Genomic DNA, 21,332 nt, shown 5'->3' with positions numbered 1-21,332 from the left:
CGCCTGTCAGCGCTGCAGCGTAACTTCGGCCTTCCCGCCCACCGCCCCATATGCGACGTGCCCGCCAGGTGAAACTCCACCTTGCACATGCTGGAGAGAATGTGCGAGCAGCAGCAGGCCATAGTGGAGTTTCAGCTGCAGCACGCACGGCTGAGTCGCACTGCGGAACAGCACTACTTCACCACCAATGACTGGGCCTCCATGCGAGACCTGTGTGCCCTGTTGCGCTGTTGCGCTGTTTCGAGTACTCCACCAACATGGCCAGTGGCGATGACAACGTTATCAGCATTACAATACCACTTCTATGTCTCCTTGAGAAAACACTTAGGGCGATGATAGAAGAGGAGGTGGCCCAGGATGAGGAGGAGGAAGAGGGGTCATCTCTAACACTTTCAGGCCAGTCTTTTAGAAGTGGCTCAGAAAGAGAATTTTTGCAACAGCAGAGGCCAGGTACAAATTTTGCCAGCCAGGGCCCACTACTGGAGGACGAGGATGAGGAGGAGGATGGGGATGAAGCATGTTCACAGCGGCGTGGCATCCAACGCAGCTCGGGCTCATCACTGGTGCATGGCTGGGGGGATACGGAGGATGCAGACGATACGCCTCCAACAGAGGACAGCTTGTCCTTACCTCTGGGCAGCCTGGCACACATGAGCGACTAAATGCTGCAGTGCCTGCGCAACGACTGCAGAGTTGCCCACATTTTAACGTGTGCTGACTACTGGGTGGCCACCCTGCTGGATCCCCGTTACAAAGACAATGTGCCGTCCTTAATTCCCTCACTGGAGCGTGATCGGAGGATGCGCGACAACAGGCGCACACTGGTAGACGCGCTCCTGAGAGCATTCCCGACTGACGTCGGGGGACAAGTGGAAGCACAAGGCAAATGCAGGGGAGGGGGAAGAGGTCGCCAACACAGCTGTGTCAGCGCCAGCACCTCAGAAGGCAGGGTTAGCATGGCCTACATGTGGAAAAGCTTTGTCACCTCGCCGCAACAACCGGCCCCAACTGCTGATATGGAGCGTGTTAGCAGGAGGCAGCATTTGAACATGGTGGAACAGTACCTGTGCACACGACTACACATACTGACTGATGGTTCTGCCCTATTCAACTTCTGGGTCTCCAAATTGTCCACATGGGCAGAGCTTGCCCTGTATGCCTTGGAGGTGCTGGCCTGCCCTGCAGCCAGTGTACTCTCTGAACGTGTACTTTGCACGGCAGGAGGCGTCCTTACAGACAGACGTAGCCGCCTGTCCACAGCCAACGTAGACAAGCTCATGTTCATTAAAATGAACCAGGCTTGGATTACACAAGACTTGTCTGTACCTTGCGCAGAATAGACATTTATACCACCATCAAACATACATTCTTGTACTCAAGTCAAGTGCAATGATTCTTTGTCTTCTTTTTTTTTTTTTGTCCCAATATTTTGGGGGCTAACTACCCAACAAAAAAAAACATTGTTGGCTACCAGTTCCTCCTCCATTGCTGCCTCCACCTACAACACCACATTCACCGCCTCCTCAACCTCCGACTCCATATCCACCTCCTTCTCTGAGTTGCAGGTTAATAATTTATAATTTTTAGTTATTTTATTTCATTTTAAGTTATTTCCCTATCCACATTTGTTTGCAGAGCAGTTGCCATGCTCTTAAGCACATTTTACTGCCTTTTACATCCCTCTAGCCTTTTCAAGGACTATTTTAGAGCCATTTTAATTTTAAAAAGTGGCAATTTTAGTGCCCTAAATTGAAATAAAATCTTATTTTCAATTGTCGGGTGACATTTTACCATTTTTGGCGTATACAAACCCCTGCTGTGCCTGGGTGACAGGGGCCTAAATCTCTCAAAATCCTCTGTTCTATTGCTGAGTGACATGTACCCCCTTTTGCCGTGAAGGAACCCCTGCTCTGCATTGCTGACAGGGGCCTAAATCTCTCAAAATCCTCTGTTGTATTGCTGGGCGACATGAACCCCCTTTTGCCGTGAATGAACCCCTGCTCTGCATTGCTGACAGGGGCCTAAATCTCTCAAAATCGTCTGTTGTATTGCTGGGTGACATGTACCCCCTTTTGCCGTGAATGAACCTTTGCTGTGCCTGGGTGACAGGGGCCTAAATCTCTCAAAATCCTCTGTTCTATTGCTGGGTGACATGAACCCCCTTTTGCCGTGAATGAACCCCTGCTCTGCATTGCTGACAGGGGCCTAATTCTCTCAAAATCCTCTGTTCTATTGCTGGGTGACATATACCCCCATTTGCCGTGAATGAACCTTTGCTGTGCCTGGGTGACAGGGCCCTAAATCTCTCAAAATCCTCTGTTCTATTGCTGGGTGACATGAACCCCCTTTTGCCGTGAATGAACCCCTGCTCTGCATTGCTGACAGGGGCCTAAATCTCTCAAAATCCTCTGTTGTATTGCTGGGTGACATGAACCCCCTTTTGCCGTGAATGAACCCCTGCTGTGCCTGGGTGACAGGGGCCTAAATCTCTCAAAATCATCTGTTCTATTGCTGGGTGACATGAACCCCCTTTTGCCGTGAATGAACCCCTGCTCTGCATTGCTTACAGGGGCCTAAGTCTCTCAAAATCCTCTGTTCTATTGCTGGGTGACATGTACCCCCTTTTGCCGTGAATGAACCCCTGCTCTGCATTGCTAACAGGGGCCTAAATCTTTTAAAATCCTCTGTTCTATTGCTGGGTGACATGAACCCCTTTTTGCCGTAAATGAACCCCTGCTGTGCCTGGATGACAGGGGCCTAAATCTCTCAAAATCCTGTTGTATTGCGGGCAGACATGAACCCCCTTTTGCCGTGAATGAACCCCTGCTGTGCCTGGGTGACAGGGGCCTAAATCTCTCAAAATCCTCTGTTGTATTGCTGGGTGACATGTATCCCCTTTTGCCGTGAATGAACCCCTGCTCTGCATTGCTGACAGGGAACTAAATTTAGTGAAAACATCTGTTACTGATCGGAAGATGCGCGACTACAAGCGCACACTGATGATAGCATTGCCACCTGACAGCGGGGGCACAGTGGAAGCACAAGACGAAGGCAAGAGGAGGAGGAAGAGGTCGCCAACGCAGCTGGGGCACCGCCAGCACCTGAGAAGGCAGGGTTAGCATGGCCCAAATGTGGAAAAGCTTTGTCAGTCTTGAAGGTGCTGACCTGCCCTGCAGCCAGTGTATAATGTGAACGTGTGTTTAGCACGGCAGAGAGCATTATCACAGGCCACAGCCAATGTGGACAAGCTTACTTTTATTAAAATGAACCATGCATGGATCCCACAGGACTTGTCCGTACCTTGTGCAGAATAGACATTTATACCAGCCTCAACCATCCATTCTTGTACTCAAGTGCACTTATTCTTAGTTTTATTTTGTTATATGTCCCAATATTTTGGGGGATACCCTAATTTAAAAATAAAAAATAACACAAATCAGTGTTGGCTACCTATTCCTCCTTCACCGCCGCTTCCACCTACACCGCCACGTCAACCTACACCACCACATCCACCCATCCACCACCTCCTCAACCTCCTACTCCTAGATCCAGATTTTTATTTTTAATTTTTCTGTATTTTATGTTATTTTAAGTCATTTCCCTATCCACATTTGTTTGCAGAACAGTTGCCATGCTCTTAAGCACATTTTGATGCCCTTTGCAGCCCTCTAGCCCTTTCCAGGACTATTTTAGAGCCATTTTAGTGCCCAAAAGTTCAGGTCCCCATTGACTTCAATGGGGCTCAGGGTCAAGTTCGGGTTCCGAACCCGAACTTTTTTTTCAAGTTCGGCCGAACCTGCCGAACCAGAAAACATCCAAGTGTCCGCTCAACTCTAGTGGTATCCCTTTCTCAGGCTCCCTCTCCGGCTTGGAACCCTGAATCCACGCCACCCATTATCACCATGGTAGGCGCATAAAAGAACATCGAAAGTTGATAGAGAAGATATCCAATTGGATCGTGGACATCACGGGGACGTGCGACATGGTGGAGCAGTATGTATGCACACGCCTTCACGTACTGACTGATGGGTCTGCCCCCTTCAACTTCTGGGTCTCCAAATTGGGCACATGGCCTGAGCTTGCCCTTTACGCCTTGGAGGTGCTGGCCTGCCCTGCAGCCAGTGTATTGTCTGAACGTGTGTTTAGCACAACTGGAGGGGGTTTTCACAGGTTATATTTCCCAATGTTTTGTAGTGTACCCTCATTTAAAAAAATATAAATAAATGTATAACCAAAAAGCAGTGTAGGCTACCTCCTCCTCCTCCACCGCCGCTTTCACCTACACCGCCACATCCACCGCCTTCTCAACCTCCTAATCCATATGGACCTCGTCCTCCTAGATCAAGATTAATATTTTTTATTTTTACGTATTTTATGTTATTTTAAGTCATTTCCCTATCCACATTTGTTTGAAGAGCACTTGCCATGCTCTTAACTACATTTTGATGTCATTAGCAGCCCTCTAGCCCTTTCCATGACATTTTTACAGCCATTTTAGTGCTCTAAAATTTCGGGTCCCTTTTGACTTCAATGGGGTTCAGGTTCGGAGTCAAGTTCGGGCCAAGTTCAGGTCCCGAACATCCAGGTGTCCGCTCAACTCTAGTCTGGATACGCTTGGTAAAGGTATGACCTCACAGGTAGGGTTCTGCATACAGTTTTGGAAGCCAAAATCAGGGGTGGATCTTAACCAATTGCCTACTTCCGCACGACTTTTAATGTATAAAAGCGTTGGGTTACATCGCGATCTGCCAGTGGCCAGTGCCACCACAGATCGCTGTGACCGTGCTGTCATTAGACAGCTGCGGTCACAGGTAGAAGTCTGAAAGACAACTGGAGTGGTCTGGCTGTAATACACGCTTGTAGCTCTATGCTGTATTAGATTGAAGAAGCTGAAAGTCTGCAGGGAGCGCTTTTTCATATGTAAGAGCACCACCTGCTGGCTTGAAAATGAAATGTCAGCCTGCAGGCTGGGAATTAACCTCTTCCTGCCTTGACTTTGGCAGAAAGGGGTTAATTCACTTTAAAAAAGTAAATAAAAAATAAATTAATTAATGTAAAAAAAAAAGAAATAAAAAAATTTAAGATATAGCAATAGTTAATAGTATTAGCAATAGTAATTAGACTATGTACACACCCATACAAACACCTCGCCCCTTTTTCATTCATAAAAAATATATATATATGTTTATTATAATTATTATTTTTAGTAATAGTATAGTGGAATTTTTATGTGTAAAATATATAAACATACGCTCATTAGTGATGAGCGGCAGGGGCAATAATCAAATTGATATTTCGCGAATATTTGGGCGAATATTCGCCATATATTCGAGAGTTCTCGAATTCATGATCTCCAGGCATTATTTTCTTGATTCGCATAAAAAAATAGCCTAAAACATTTGCATAAAAATTCGCATGAACTGGTATTTAAAAAAAAATCAAATATTCGCGATTACAAATATATTTTGCGATATTCTAACTATTTGCGAATTCTCGAAGTGCCGATATTCGCGATTAAAATTCGCAATTCGAATATTCTTGATCAACACTAACGCTCATTAGTTTTTTTTTCAAAATATAGGTATTTGTTTTAGCTATGTTTTGTATAGTAGGTTTTTTCTACGTAAAATATAAAAAACACACGCAAAAATGTGAAAAACTAAAAGCCTTAAAATGTCCAAATTTCCCCAAGATGAATACCTTAGGCGAATAACATAAAAAAAAGTCACTTTGAAGGGGCTTATAATGTTTTGGCACTGTAAAACAGTTTTCTGGCAGTACAGTGCCATAGAACCAGCAATAGAATAATAGGCTGCCAAAATTCAAGATGCGCTTGAGTCTTTTGAAGTCTTTAGGCGGGCCCAGCCAGTAGATAAACTACATAAATATTGTCCATTTTCAGGGTACAAGCGTACGGGAATGTTTTAGGATTTTTTTTGTCTTTAAACCTTTTGTAATATAAAAAAAAATGATAAGAAAGGGAAAATATTTTTTTTTCATAATTTTCACCGTTTTTTCTTAACTCTTTTGCTACTAGCGCAGTACATGTATGGTGCTGGAGCGATGTGGAAACATGGCGCCCACTCGCATGTGCAGCGGGCGTCATGGCCGGCAGGTATCTTCTGATTCAAATAGCAAAGACCTGCGGCTAATTACCGTGACTGGCAATAATGGCGATCGCGGTAATTAAAGGCTTTAGAAGCCGTGATTAAGTGAGATCACGGCATCTAAAGTGTCAAAAACCGACACACACCCTGCGGCCAATGTTGCTTTGAATGTGCTAAGTCTCGCTGACGAGGCTCACAGCATTCATGCTGCAAGCCCACAAAAGAAATGAGCAATATACAGTAATAAACTCATTTTAAAAATCCATGATCGTTCAAAATGAAAAATTTAAAAACAAATTTTATATGCTCATATATGAGCTTCAAAATCATTACAAAAAAAGTTATATAAAAAATATATAATAAAATTAAAAAAAATATATATAAAATTTAAATCATCCCCCTTACCTTTTATTAAAAAATGTAATACCTAAATAATCAAAAATATAAACATCATGGATATCACCATGACCGAAAATGCCCGTACTATTAAAATATAAAAATTGTTTTTCCAATATGGCAAATGGCTTAACAGAAAAAAGGGTCAAAATGCCCAATTTTGCATTTTTTTTTTCATACTCTTACCCAAATTTTTTTTTATAAAATGTGATCAAAAAGTCACACACACTCCAAAATGGTATCAATAAAAACTACAGATTGTCCCACAAAAAAATTAGCCCCCCACAGCTCAGTAGATATAACTATAAAAAAGTTATAGGGGTCAGAATATGGTGATGTAAAAAAAAAATATTTTTTAAGAGTTTATTTTTACACTATTTAGACATAAAAAACCTATGCAAATGGTATATTGTTGTAATTGTACTGACCCATAGAATTAAGGGCATGGGTCAGTTTTGTCACAAACAAAACCCCATGGAACAAAACCCGTAAGATGGTGGAAGAATTGCGTTTTTATCCAATTCCACGACATTTGGAATGTTTTTTACCACTTCCCATTATATTTTATGCCATAATTTAGAAAGTACAACTTATCCCGCAAAAAATAAGCCCTCATACAATTATGTGAACGGAAATATAAAAAGTTATGGTTCAAGGAAGATAGGAAAGAAAAATCAAAAATCAAAAGCGCAAAAACCTCCGGTATCCTAAGGGTTAAATATATATATATATTTTAAATATTATATCCATCATCTAATTGCACAGAAAAATGGTCTGAGGCGTCTCGTGAAAAATAATATCAAATACATGTAGGCTGGCTCAGAAATTAATCAGTTATTTGCAGTTAGATAGACGCATTGCTACAACTCAAAAACTGACCTGGTAAGGAAGGGGGATAAACACTCCAGTAATAGAATGGTTAAAAGGAGATAAAATAAATGCCAGATATGATGTCTCCTCTTTTTTTAATTCACTCCTGGTTTTGGCTCCCAAAATTGAATGCAGAAACCTGACCAGTACCATAGCAGATTTCTTTTAATCCATAATATTAGGCAATTCCAATTGTGCAGATTTGGTATTGTAATTCCTTCTTCAGTACAGGTGTAGAATATGTCATATTTATATCCTACTAGCAGAAGGACCCGACTTTGCACGGGTATATTTCATCTATTTCATTTTATGTTTCCGTGTGTCGTAAAAAGATATCGACAGTTTCCCCAATAACAGTGACCTCTACAGTACTCGCCCCTTTAACAATGACCTCCACAGTGCCCGCCCCTATAACATTGACCGCCACAGTGGCCGACCCTTTAACATTGACCTCCACAGTGCCCGCCCCTTTAACAATGACCTTCACAATGCCCGCCCCTTTAACAGTGCCTGCCCCTTTAACAGTGACTTTCACAGTGCCCGCCCCTTTAACAGGGACCTTCATAGCACCCACCTATTTAATAACAGTGACCTCCACAGTGCCTGCCCATTTAATAACAGTGACCTCCACAGTGCCCACCCCTTTAATAACAGTGGCCTCCACTGTGCCAAACCCGTTAAAACAGTGACCTCAACAGTGCCCACCCCTTTAAGCAGTAAAGAAAAATGGCTTGGTTGTTATGGAAACCTGGAGTAAAACTGTGTTTATGGCAGTTGGGATTTGAAGAGAAAGACTTGCAGGCTTGTATTAACTAATGGGGGTCATTTTTTGGGAATATCTCAGGAATGGTACATCCTAGAGAGCGAGACCCGGTCTAAAACCTTCATGGACACCTGATGTACCTGTGTGCCAAATTTGGTGAAGATCGGTCCAGTCGTTTTGTCGCGCATAAAGAACAGACAGACAGACACTCATTTTTATATACACTGCTCAAAAAAATAAAGGGAACACAAAAATAACACATCCTAGATCTGAATTAATTAAATATTCTTCTAAAATACTTTGTTCTTTAGATAGTTGAATGTGCTGACAACAAAATCACACAAAAATAAAAAAAATGGAAATCAAATTTTTCAACCCGTGGAGGTCTGGATTTGGAGTCACACTCAAAATTAAAGTGGAAAAACACACTACAGGCTGATCCAGCTTTGATGTAATGTCCTTAAAACAAGTCAAAATGAGGCTCAGTAGTGTGTGTGACCTCCACGTGCCTGTATGACCTCCCTACAACGCCTGTGCAAGCTCCTGATGAGGTGGCGGACGGTCTCCTGAGGGATATCCTCCCAGACCTGGACTAAAGCATCTGCCAACTCCTGGATAGTCTGTGGTGCAACGTGACGTTGGTGGATAGAGCGAGACATGATGTCCCAGATGTGCTCAATTGGATTCAGGTCTGGGGAACGAGCGGACCAGTCCATAGCATCAATGCCTTCGTCTTGCAGGAACTGCTGACATACTCCAGCCACATGAGGTCTAGCATTGTCTTGCATTAGGAGGAACCCAGGGCCAACCGCACCAGCATATGGTCTCACAAGGGGTCTGAGGATCTCATCTCGGTACCTAATGGCAGTCAGGCTACCTCTGGCGAGCACATGGAGGGCTGTGCGGCCCTCCAAAGAAATGCCACCCCACACCATTACTGACCCAATGCCAAACCTGTCATGCTGGAGGTTGTTTCAGGCAGCAGAACGTTCTCCACGGCGTCTCCAGACTCTGTCACGTCTGTCACATGTGCTCAGTGTGAACCTGCTTTCATCTGTGAAGAGCACAGGGCGCCAGTGGCGAATTTGCCAATCATGGTGTTCTCTGGCAAATGTCAAACGTCCTGCACGGTGTTGGGCTGTAAGCACAACCCCCACCTGTGGACGTCGGGCCCTCATATCACCCTCATGGAGTCTGTTTCTGACCGTTTGAGCAGACACATGCACATTTGTGGCCTGCTGGAGGTCATTTTGCAGGGCTCTGGCAGTGCTCCTTCTGTTCCTCCTTGCACAAAGGCGGAGGTAGCGGTCCTGCTGCTGGGTTGTTGCCCTCCTACGGCCTCCTCCACGTCTCCTGATGTACTGGCCTGTCTCCTGGTAGCGCCTCCATGCTCTGGACACTACACAGCAAACCTTCTTGCCACAGCTCGCATTGATGTGCCATCCTGGATAAGCTGCACTACCTGAGCCACTTGTGTGGGTTGTAGACTCCGTTTCATGCTACCACTAGAGTGAAAGCACCACCAGCATTCAAAAGTGACAAAACATCAGCCAGGAAGCATAGGAACTGAGAAGTGGTCTGTGTTCACCACCTGCAGAACCACTCCTTTATTGGGGGTGTCTTGCTAATTGCCTATAATTTCCACCTGTTGTCTATCCCATTTGCACAACAGCATGTGAAATTGATTGTCACTCAGTGTTGCTTCCTAAGTGGACAGTTTGATTTCACAGAAGTGTGATTGACTTGGAGTTACATTGTGTTGTTTAAGTGTTCCCTTTATTTTTTTGAGCAGTGTATATAAGAGATAAAGCCTTAACCGTTGGTTCACGTGGTGGAAACGTTTCAGATTCAACCTCTCAGATTTTCCTGTGGCAAATCCACAGTGTTGTACAGTACAAGCAGAATGGATGAGATTTAAAAAAAAATATCTTATTTATATTCTGCTAAAAAAAACTGCAGTGCAACCTGACCTGTGGTGCAGATTTATGCTTTAGATTCAACCTTTGCAATGGACAGAGTCAAATAGACTATTTTCCACAATAAAAAAAAATACATGCAATACATGCAGTTTTTGTCAAATTTTTACCACAGATACACAACAGATTTTTCAGTTGCATTTTCTGTCCCATGTGGACATTTCGACAGATGAAGCAATAAAGGCATAATGAATTTTGATCTGTAATTAGAGTTAAATTATAAAGGCATGTGCACACAGCAAAAAATACACATAAAAAAATATAGTGTGTAATATCTGCAGTAGAATCTACAGTAGAAATTCAAGACTGACACTCAGATTTAGGGCCCTTGCACAAAACACACGACCGTATGCCCTCCGACATACGGTCTGTGAGCGGGCCATATGTCCCAGAGCGGCATTGAAGGTGTGCAGGGGAGCACAGAGCATCATAGATTACAATGATGCTGTGCACGTTGGGCCGCCAGTGGGACTCCGGGACATATGACCCGCTCACGGACCGTATGTCTCGGAGGGCATATTGTCGTGTACAAGTGCCCTTATGCTGCGGATTTTCAGTTTACATGCTGCAGATCTGCCCATTGCAGGTGGCCACTCAAGCTCATGCCTATTCATGAAGTGGATTAAAAACCCAAGTTTAAAATGAACTACTAATGGGCACTTAATCTTAGGTGTTTTTGCAGTGGATTTTAGCAACAAGGAGTGTCAAAATCTGAAGCAGAAACACCATGTGAACATACCCTACTTCATTCTATATACATTGTGGGGGTCAGTTCAATAGTGGTTTAACAGCAGTCAGAGACAGTGACACAACGGCACAGTTCACACAGGGATTTGCCTGTTTTCTTTATTTTCATCCACAAGCAAAAATATAAGGCCTTTACATTCAGGCAAAAACACAAAATAAACTCCTGCTCAGCTGAGCACTAACTAAACACAAGATCACCCTTTCTTTACGGGCGGCCTACTACCAGCCACACAACTTAAAGTAAACTTACAGTGTCCTGTTTGTCGTTTTAGCAGACTTCAGTAATAAAAGGTTAAAGATAGGCTATTCAACCAGTCCCCCACCCAGAAATGCTCATAGTGCAGACGTTTATAGCCCAGAAATGAGCTGAGCTCCATCACCTAGCTGAGCGCTATATAGGAAACCTGTTCTGGACAGGAATGGAATGAGGAGCCCCACTATCAACCTGCTCATCATTCCATAAAAAGCCAGGCCCGACAACACCTTTAACCAAAGTCCTCAGCAAACAATGTTTTGCTAAGGCAACCCATCTTTCCTGGATTTCTAATATTTCACCCAGCTTTCCTAGTTGAGATATCCACTCCCTGTAGCCTAATACATTGTATATGAAAGAAACCTAAGCGAAATATAATGATTTTCTACTACTTTTCCAGTCACTGTCTCACAACATCAATTAGAAACTCAATTAAAACTTAACCATCACCGGTTTACTGAAATGAAGAATGACAAAAATTAAAATTTTTCATCAATACATTTGTGCTCGGATCAGCTAATGGTGAGATGTTACCCTAACTAACCCTACTCTCCCAACCCCTACCTAAAGAGCAGCAGGGTTATGCAGTAACTGCTGTCGAAGGGTAGCCTAAAGGGGGCTACACCAAAAGGAGTACATGAGAAGAAGGGTGGGTACCTGGGAGGGCCGAAGCACTCGAACCGACGAGTGTGAGCAGGAGAGGTCGGCATAAATAGGCCATGCCCCGCCTCCCCTCTTACAAACCCGGCAACCTTAATTGCCTACACTTGTGCTCGGATCAACTCATGGTGAGATGCTACCCTAACTAACCCTACTCTCCCCACCCCTACCTAAAGAGCAGCAGGGTTATGTCGGAACTGCTGTCGAAGGGTAGCCTAAGGGCTCTTTCACACCTGCGTTCTTTTCTTCCGGCATAGAGATCCGTCGTCGGGGCTCTATGCCGGAAGACTCCTGATCAGGATTATCCCTATGCATTCTGAATGGAGTGAAATCCGTTCAGGATGCATCAGGATGTCTTCAGTTCCGGAACGGAACGTTTTTTGGCCGGAGAAAATACTGCAGCATGCTGCGCTTTTTGCTCCGGCCACAAATCCGGAACACTTGCCGCAATGCCGGATCCGGAATTAATGCCCATTGAAAGGCATTGATCCGGATCCGGCCTTAAGCTAAACGTCGTTTCGGCGCATTGCCGGAGCCGACATTTAGCTTTTTCTGAATGGTTACCATGGCTGCCGGGACGCTAAAGTCCTGGCAGCCATGGTAAAGTGTAGCGGGGAGCTGGGGAGCAGCATACTTACCGTCCGTGCGGCTCCCGGGGCGCTCCAGAGTGACGTCAGGGCGCCCCAAGCGCATGGATCATGTGATCGCATTGGACACGTCATCCATGCGCATGGGGCGCTCTGACGTCATTCTGGAGCACCACGGGAGCCGCACGGACAGTAAGTATACCGCTCCCCCGCTTCCCGCTCCTACTATGGCAACCAGGACTTTAATAGCGTCCTGGGTGCCATAGTAACACTGAAAGCATTTTGAAGACGGTTCCGTCTTCAAATGCTTTCAGTACACTTGCGTTTTTCCGGATCCGGAGTGTAATTTCGGCAAGTGGAGAACATGCCGGATCCGGACAACGCAAGTGTGAAAGAGCCCTAAAGGGGCCAAAAGATACAATGCCTAGAAATTGAAAAGACTTTATATTTCATACAGCACTACAAAACCAAATTTCGAAAGGCCAGCGACATCTCACATTGGGGATCTGGGATGTAACGCATGTAGCAGGAGGAACTCCAGCGTCCCAACCGTTTGATGACGTGTATGGGCACCTTATGCATGGAGGCAGCAGCCGCCGCGCCGATGCGCAAGGAGTGCCCCGTGATCGACAGAGGATCAATACCTGAACTGGCTAACAAAATACGGATGAACCTGAGAAAAGACGCAGTAGATAAAGGTGCAGCCCCCAGCTTGAGCAACGGGGAATCTGCAGGCTCGGACCCGACCATAAGCAACCATGCGTCTAACACCCATACCGGACACCACCTATTGGCAGAGGGGAAGTACCTGACCTCTACCGATTCCCCCGGCCGAGACGTCTTGGACGAGGCCAAGGTAAGGACGTATATAGAGCTTGCCGGCGGAGCTGATCCTTGCGCAGGAATTTAGCAGGCGTGTTAGCGCCCGTAAGCTCGCCTGGCCTGAGGAACCCGTAGAAGGCCAGGTACATGGCTGTCTCTAGTAGATCACTAAACTGCGGCCCGAATGGTTCATCCTGTACTTTGTCAGCCACAGACCTAAACATATCACCAGTGAACGGCTGACGAGTATGCCGTTTCTTAACGGACATCTTCCTTAAACCCTTCAATGTCGCTCTGATAGGGTGGGCTGAGAAGAGCGACGGTAGGTCCGGACACAGCATGTACCAATGGTGTTGAACACCTGCCAGGTACAATTTAATAGTGCTATAGACCAGGTTTAGTTGAGAGTGGCAAAAGCCGACAAACCCCAATAGGTGAGTGAGAGGCCTCTGCCCTGTGGCCGGGTAGGTGTTCTTATATTTTAGGAAGAGTCGCCAAGCCGTCTTGTAAGCCCTCAGGGTATTAGTGGACAGGGACTTGGCCATCAGCCTCCTAGCTACAGCGCGATGGGAGACTAGTTCAACCGCAACTGGGACTGGTGATGAGTTGGCGTTGGCAACCAATCTGCCCCCGTACAAACCTGAAAGAAAAGTTGAAAATTAAGGTGGGACAGAGCATCCCCTGCGACATTACGGTGTCCACTAATGTGCCTACAAACAAAATTATGCATCAGAGACAGCCAAAAGAACCTCCTGACAAACGACATAATCTGTGTGGAACTAGACCTGCCTTTCATGATGGTGTCCACGACTGCCGCGTTGTCAGTCAGGAACAGCACCGTACGGTTCTTCCACTGCTCGCCCCATACAACCGCTGCCCCTACAATAGGATACACCTCAAACAAAGAGGAACATGAGGAGAATTGATGCAGGATTGATGCAACCTCTATTGGCCATGCACTAGCAAACCAATGATCGCCGTGCAGTGTGGCGAAGCCGACTGACGACGAGGCATCAGTGTGGACTTCAGGAGACTGGTCCGAGATCACCGGAACAAAGAGTGACCCTCCGTTCCACTGAGTTAAAAACCTATCCCACATTAAAAGATCTGCCATGGCCTCCGGACCGAGAGCCACCATCTCGTCCTGGGCGCGGGCCTGGGGGAGCAATGCTAGGAGTCTCGAAATAAAGGACCTACCCTGGGGGATGATGCGCATGGCAAAGTTGAGCATGCCTAAGAGGAACTGAAGCTCCGCTCTGGTCGCCACTCTCACTCGAGCCCACCTATGCACTACCTGTCTAACCCTGTCTAACAAATCAGGTGGGAGACTAGCTTGCATGCGCACTGTGTCCAGCCAAATTCCCAAGAATGCGATTGCGGTATCAGGGCCTTCTACCTTGTGAGAAGCTATAGGCACGCACAGATCGGAAAACACCGTACGCAAGCACTGTAGGTCCTGAGGCTCCTGTGCCGGGGGTTCAATAAGAATGAAGTCGTCCAGGTAATGTGTGACATGACTGACCTGAAAGACATCTGACAATACCCAATGCAAGGTGGACGCCAACTGGTCAAAGAGCCACGGGCTCGATTTGAACCCGAAGGTCAGCTTATTGGCAAAGTAGTACTGTTCCTGCCACTTGATGCCATGCCACTGGTCTGGCTGGATGGGGAGCAGTTTGAAGGCGTCTGTGATATCCGCCTTAGACAACCAGGCACCTCTGCCAAACTTAAGAATGACCTCAATAGCCTCATCGATGGAGGCGTACCTCATTGAAAACTCATCTGAGGGGATCAACAAATTCAAACTGGGAACGGGTAAGGAATGCGGGGCCGACAAGTCGTAAATCAACCCCTTTTTATTCGAAAACTTGCCAGTCACCATCCCGACCGGGTTAACCCTCCAACAATCAAACGGGGGCTGTGCCACTGGGCTGACCAAATATCCTTTGTCTAGCTCCAGCCGTATCAACTGTGTGACTGTTTCCGGATCTCTAATTGCCGACAACAAGTTCCTGCACTCAGGAAGGGCAAGCAAACCTGTGTGAAAGCCGTAACGTAGGCTGTTGAGTACGAACTGTACCCAAACTGAGTTTGGATGACCGGCTAGAAAACAGGCGAGGAGATCCACATTGACCACGCTTAGTCATGCATGACTACAACCCTTCTGCGTACAAGCAGCGCGGGGGTGGCCCCTGAAACACAGCGTACATAAATGAAGCAACCTACATTGATTGTAGTGGCACACTGCGTAATTGAAATTATTACATAATGGTGATTTGCCGAGATACTTCACCGGGCGACCCAACTTGTCGCAGGACGAGAGAATCCTACTAGCTGGCTGGGCCGGGGGAGTGCCAGCTACAGAAGGCCCTGATGAGCTACCACTCTCTGAACACCAGCCGGCCGTATGGGCGTAGGATCCGCAACCTGACCAAGTCGGAGCCTTAAGCCCCGCAAAGTGACGGCAAAACAGCTCCATATCAACCTGTGACCAATCCACGGAATGGTTACACTAGGTGAGAGTGGCTGCCGCCTTGGCCGAAAAAGAACGGTGGTAGTCGTAAAATGCGGTGCCACCGTATTTGTACCCTAAATCGACCACCTTAAATAAATATAAATATAATTCCTCCCTTCTGAGGGAGTTAACGGTGCACACCACGTCCCGATAGAGGCTGAAGGCCAACACAAATTCAGCGATATTCAGCTTCCTATTCAATCTGACGTCCCTAGACTTAAGGACAACAGAGACCTCTTCACATGAAATGGTCCTGTTGTCCGGGGCTTCGTGTGCAGCCACGAGAAGAGACGCCAGATTGATGTCCTTGCCCTCCAAAATATCCTGTGGGCTATTAGCGGGTACGAAATGGGACGGTGCTATCGTGGGAGAAAGACCGGAACACCAGGAGCACCGGAGGCTGACGAGCCGGCGACTGATGATGTCTGCACTCCTGTGCGGAATACCGCAGGACTGGCCTCGATAGTCTCCAGCCTAGCCTGCATGTCTGACATGGACGAACCCATCGTGTTGACAGCCGCATGTAGCTGATTGAGCGATGTGAGGATGGTGCTAAGGGAAACTTCATCCTGGCTAGGAGCCTTCGGGTGTGTTGAAAGAAGGAAGTAGAGTTCTGCCTTCCTCGCGGAAGCTGGGAATGGAATTCCCCTCCTAGACAACTCAGCCGTCATTTTAGGGACAGTCCACAACCTCATTGGTAACTCCGCCATCCGCTCAGACTGCTGCTCCCCGCTATCCTGAGAGGACGAAGAACCTTCGGGAAGAAATGCCTGAGACATCTCCCTACTAAAAGAAAATACAGACTCAAGTGACCATACCAACACCTACAAATCAACCACAGGCCACGTCAGCCTCAGACGTGCACCAAGAAGGAGCTACTGCACCCGTGCCTAAGGGCAAGGGCGCCCCCAGTCGTATCCACAAGGCTGCCAGGTCTGTCGGCCTGGCCGGTTACCGACTAAGGAAGTGGACAACGCTAAGGAGGACTTAATCCCGCTGAGCCTATGGCCGTGCCAGCGTGAAGCTCCGAGTCTGATGACGTGATAGAGTGCAGACGCAGCGGCTATCAGCGTTGACGAGGGTGGCACTGAGATTTGAACCTGCTGGGAGACTGTGGGCGTGACAGGACATGCCTAATGCTGTGACCGATTAACTGAAGAAATCGTGGCCGACTAGCGTGTATGAACGTGACGAGACTAGCCGAATCTATGGACGTGACAGACGGGTGCCTGAAGTCGTGACGGGAGGCCAATCGAGTCTGTGGACGTGACAGAGTAATGCCTGCAGTCGTGGCAGGGCTTCGTAACGGGACTGTAGTCGTGACAGACTAATGCCTGCAGTCGTGGTGGGGCTTCGTAACGGGTCTGTAGTCGTGACAGACTAATGCCTGCAGTCGTTGTGGGGCTTCGTAACGGGTCTGTAGTCGTGACAGACTAATGCCTGCAGTCATGGCAGGGCTTTATAACGAGTCTGTAGTCGTGACAGACTAATGCCTGCAGTCGTGGCAGGGCTTTATAACGAGTCTGTAGTCGTGACAGACTAATGCCTGCAGTTGTGGCAGGGCTTTCTAACGAATCTGTAGACGTGACAGACCTGGCAGTACCTGCCTGGAGAAAAAAATATTATTATTTTTATTTTTATTTTTTTTCAAAACCCACCAGTGGCCACGACAGTAGGCGCCCCCACGAGGAATTAGCAAAAGTGGGGCTGCGTGCCCGTATGCCTAGGATGGTGGCCTCAACCACCCCTGCTAACCCCAAGAAGCACTAAAAAGAGCCCATACGTGAGAATTGCACCTAACTCACCTGGCGGCCATGTCAGCAACCTACCCCAGCAGTCAGGGGCGTACAAAGAAATCATGGGGCCCCATAGCAAAACTCAGAATTGGGCCCCCCCCCAATAAAAAGTTTAATTATTAAAGCTGATTAGTGAAGGTGCGGGGTACATTAGGAGCTAAATAAAAGGTTAGGCTGTGTTCACATCACGTTTTTGCCATCCGTTTTTACTTATATGTTGGGGGGGGAGGGATAAAAAAGTGCTGCACCCTATGCTTTTCTATCCTGCAGAGTCCAGTGGAAAAACCGTATAGGTTAACATATACATTTTTCTTTCAAACTCTATGATGAAGGATGCCACTGTATGTATACATGAAACGGATGGAAAAAACGGGACATGAACTCGGCCTTACCCTTTAAGTTTTATTTATTTTATGATAGGTGTAAATCAGAGGGGAGCCTATAGGGTTAATTACTGCAGCAGAACTGTCCACATTGGTCAATGTGACCCCTGGGACTGATCGTCTGCAGGTCCACAGCATTAGATCTCTGTCTCACAGCTCAACTTCTCCCTTTGTTATTAACAGGGAGCAGAGCTGAGCAATTTTAGTCATGTCCCATCCTTCACTCAGAGGTAGTCTATCTGGATCATCCAGCACATGCCACAGGTCCCATATGAAAGAATACATATGCACTACAGTGAGCAGAGCTGAGGCTCCTGTCTGACTCTCACTGCTGCAGCAAACAGCCCGTCTTCCTATCAGCTCCTCTCACCTCTATCATGCAGAGCGCTTCTGCTTCCTTCTGCCCTCTCACACAGCCTAGGAATAGTGAAGGCAGTGCTGGGGGTTGACAAGCAAAGAGAAGGGCAGAAAGACCCAGAGGAAGGTCAGCATGTGGGACATCACTGCTGATAACAGTAAATGCAGGGCTGGTACTTTACCGTGTGCTGCTAGCTGCAAACTTCCACCAAAGAGCTCACAGAGGGGCGGGCACATCAGGCTCTGAGCTGCTTCCTGATTGGAGGAATCGGCTGCTCACTCTCCCTGCTCCTTCCCTCCTTCCAGCCTGCTGTTGTCAGCGCAGCACTAGCGCTGTGCATAATGCCAAATGAAAATCTAAATATGTAATGGCACTGGGGCGTTTGGGTCCAGGGCTGCCGAGCCAAACGCCCCATTGCCGGTATTTATCTCTCTACTGTTAACTAATGCAGCGTGTATTCAGGTCGGAAAGGGGGCGGAGCCATGCAGCCTGGCCGGGCCCCCTAACCTCACGGGCCCCATAGCGAGTGCGTGGTCTGCCTATATTGACGGTACGCCACTGCCGGCAGTGTCACAGCAGAGTAGCTGGCCGAACTGAAACCTAAACAAGTAATAACAAATAGGTGACCAAACGTATCACTGCTGCGACACCCGTACCCTGACCTAATAGCGCTCCTCACAACCCCTGCCGACGCTGCATGACGAAAGTAACCCACTGAACCACGCGTGTGTAAGCACAGACTGACGCCAACGCTAAGTGGCTCGTCTCAACCCCCGATACTACTTAAGGACACGGAGGCTGCACTCACCAACAGAAGCCTGCTACCCAAGTATAAGTATGGCTAAACGCTGTGGGTTTTTTTATTAAATTTTTTTAACAATGTCAATTCATTTATTTTCCCTGCTGGACAACTACCTCCCCCAAACACCCTACCACTCCAGCAACCCTAAACTGGATTATCAGATCCTACTGAATCAACATGAGGCCCCACTTGACAGGTGCAATACCAACAGTGGCCGGTAGGTGGCGATCATCATGTGCGTGCCACCAACCAGCGCTCCCGCCATCACGTCGGACCCAGCTGAACCAGACCCGACGCATGGGGAGCTGACAAACACATGGCGCGCTGGAGGAGCGACAAGGTGCCGGTGAGGGCGGCCAGAGGGTGCGTGTGCCGACTGCAGGGCGAGAGCAGATGAGGGGGTAGATGCCGTTACACATGTTGTGTGGCCCGGACGGACCAGACCGCTGCAGATGAAACACGGGGAGGAGTGAGGGCAGCAGCTGCGCTGGGCGGACCTGTGAGGAAATCGTAGTATGCTCAGCGTGAGCCAGAGCGTCGGTCGAGCAGTTTGCAGAGACCTACCTATGCCGCGACGAAAATAGCCCAGTGCGCGAACCAGCCTCAAACTCCCGTCGCTCTGAGGTGACGATCCACGCGTGTCGATCCGAAGCGCTCGAACCGACAAGTGTGAGCAGGAGAGGTCGGCATAAATAGGCCATGCCCCGCCTCCCCTCTCACAAACCCGGCAACCTTAATTGCCTACACTTATACAGACATAAAATTTGAATCTGAATTTTCCGGTCACCAAAAATCTGAAAATGTAACTGCACATTTATTCTTAATAAACCCCTAAACTGGCGGTTGATCTGCTGGAGTTCATAACTTCGGCAGATCCTCCGCAGGTACTAAATGTAAGACAGCTTCTTCTCTTCCGGGTGTATGCGATGACGTCATCGACGCAGGCGCATTGAGGATGGAGCGGTCGAGCGAGCGGCCGCCTCTCAGTGCGCCTGCGCCGATTGAAGCCAGGTACGGCGCAGGCGCGAGATTTCGAATTCGAACAGCGCCAGCAGAGAAGGATTCCCTTCCCTGGCCCTGTCAATCAGCATGCCGAGGGGGCGTTATTACGAACGGAGGATGCGGTAGCTACCAGCAAGTAGCCGCCCTACTTGCTGGTAGCAAGGTAATTAGCATATTTTAAAAATCGTTTTTTAGCTAAATCTACTGAATCAAAATGATTCATTTTATTATGTATCAAGAGATCGCACTATAGGGATTATTATTAATGAAAAAAAAAAAAAACTGTTTAATGGGGTGACAGAAACCCTTTAAGACCAGGAAGTGCGGCTTGAATTTAAAGCGTCTGCTCTCTTCTGGGTCTAAATCGCTGTGCAAGGAGTGTACTGCCTCAATTGTAAAATCTGAGTCCTGTAGCCTGTTGGAGGACATTTAGTCTATGGTTAGAGATGAGGTTCAATTAGCCCTGGCCACACAAAAAAGGGAAGCTTCCCCCACCCCAGTCCCCCTCCCCCTAGATCGGGAACTTTTAGAGATCTTATTAGTGTGGGAAGTGATTCCAATTCAGTAAATCCTGATCTTTCGGATCCTGAGATCTTAGATATGACCCAGGAGTCTGATGAAGATTTCTGTTTAACCCGCAGACATTGAAGAGTTAATCAGAGCTATAAGGGCCACGATCAGGATGGAAATTCCTAGGAAGCCTAGAACAGTTCAGGAGATAATCGTGGGTGTGGGAGAAAGACAGAGGTCTGTGTTTCCGGTGCCGGATAATGTACAGAAGCTGATTAAAGTTGAAGGGGATAAGCTGGAAAAGGGTTCCTTCATTCCCTGTGGCATTAAGAGGCGGCATCCCTTTAACAAAGCAGATTGCACATCCCTAGAGTCGATTCTCCTGTGGCCAAGGTCGCAAAACACACGGTCCTTCCTTTCGAGGATGCCACACAGCTGAAGGACCCTATGGACAGGAAGGCGGATAGCCTTCTTAAGAAGACGTGTGAAGCTAAGGCAGCCCTTTTAAAACAGGGGGTAGCCGCGACATGTGTAATCCGTACCCTAAAAGTATGGCTGGAGCAGTTACAGTTACACTTAGTTAAAAAAACTCAGAGGAAACAGATCTTGGACAGTCTTCCCCTACTGAAGATGGCCACTAGCTTCCTGGTGTCATTGCTTGGAGGAGGAAGGGGAAAGATCTCCTTTATTGGGATTGAAGAGGAAATTTCTTCCTTTCCCCCCTTTTGTATAGCTCCACCTCCCTGATTTCCCTCTATCTGTTTTGGTATCCTGAGGTTGTGGTT

The sequence above is a fragment of the Bufo bufo genome, chromosome 5, assembly GCF_905171765.1.
Source record: "Bufo bufo chromosome 5, aBufBuf1.1, whole genome shotgun sequence".
NCBI lineage: Eukaryota > Metazoa > Chordata > Amphibia > Anura > Bufonidae > Bufo > Bufo bufo.
The sequence above is the reverse complement of the archived record's forward strand: the minus strand, read 5'-3'. Positions refer to the sequence as shown.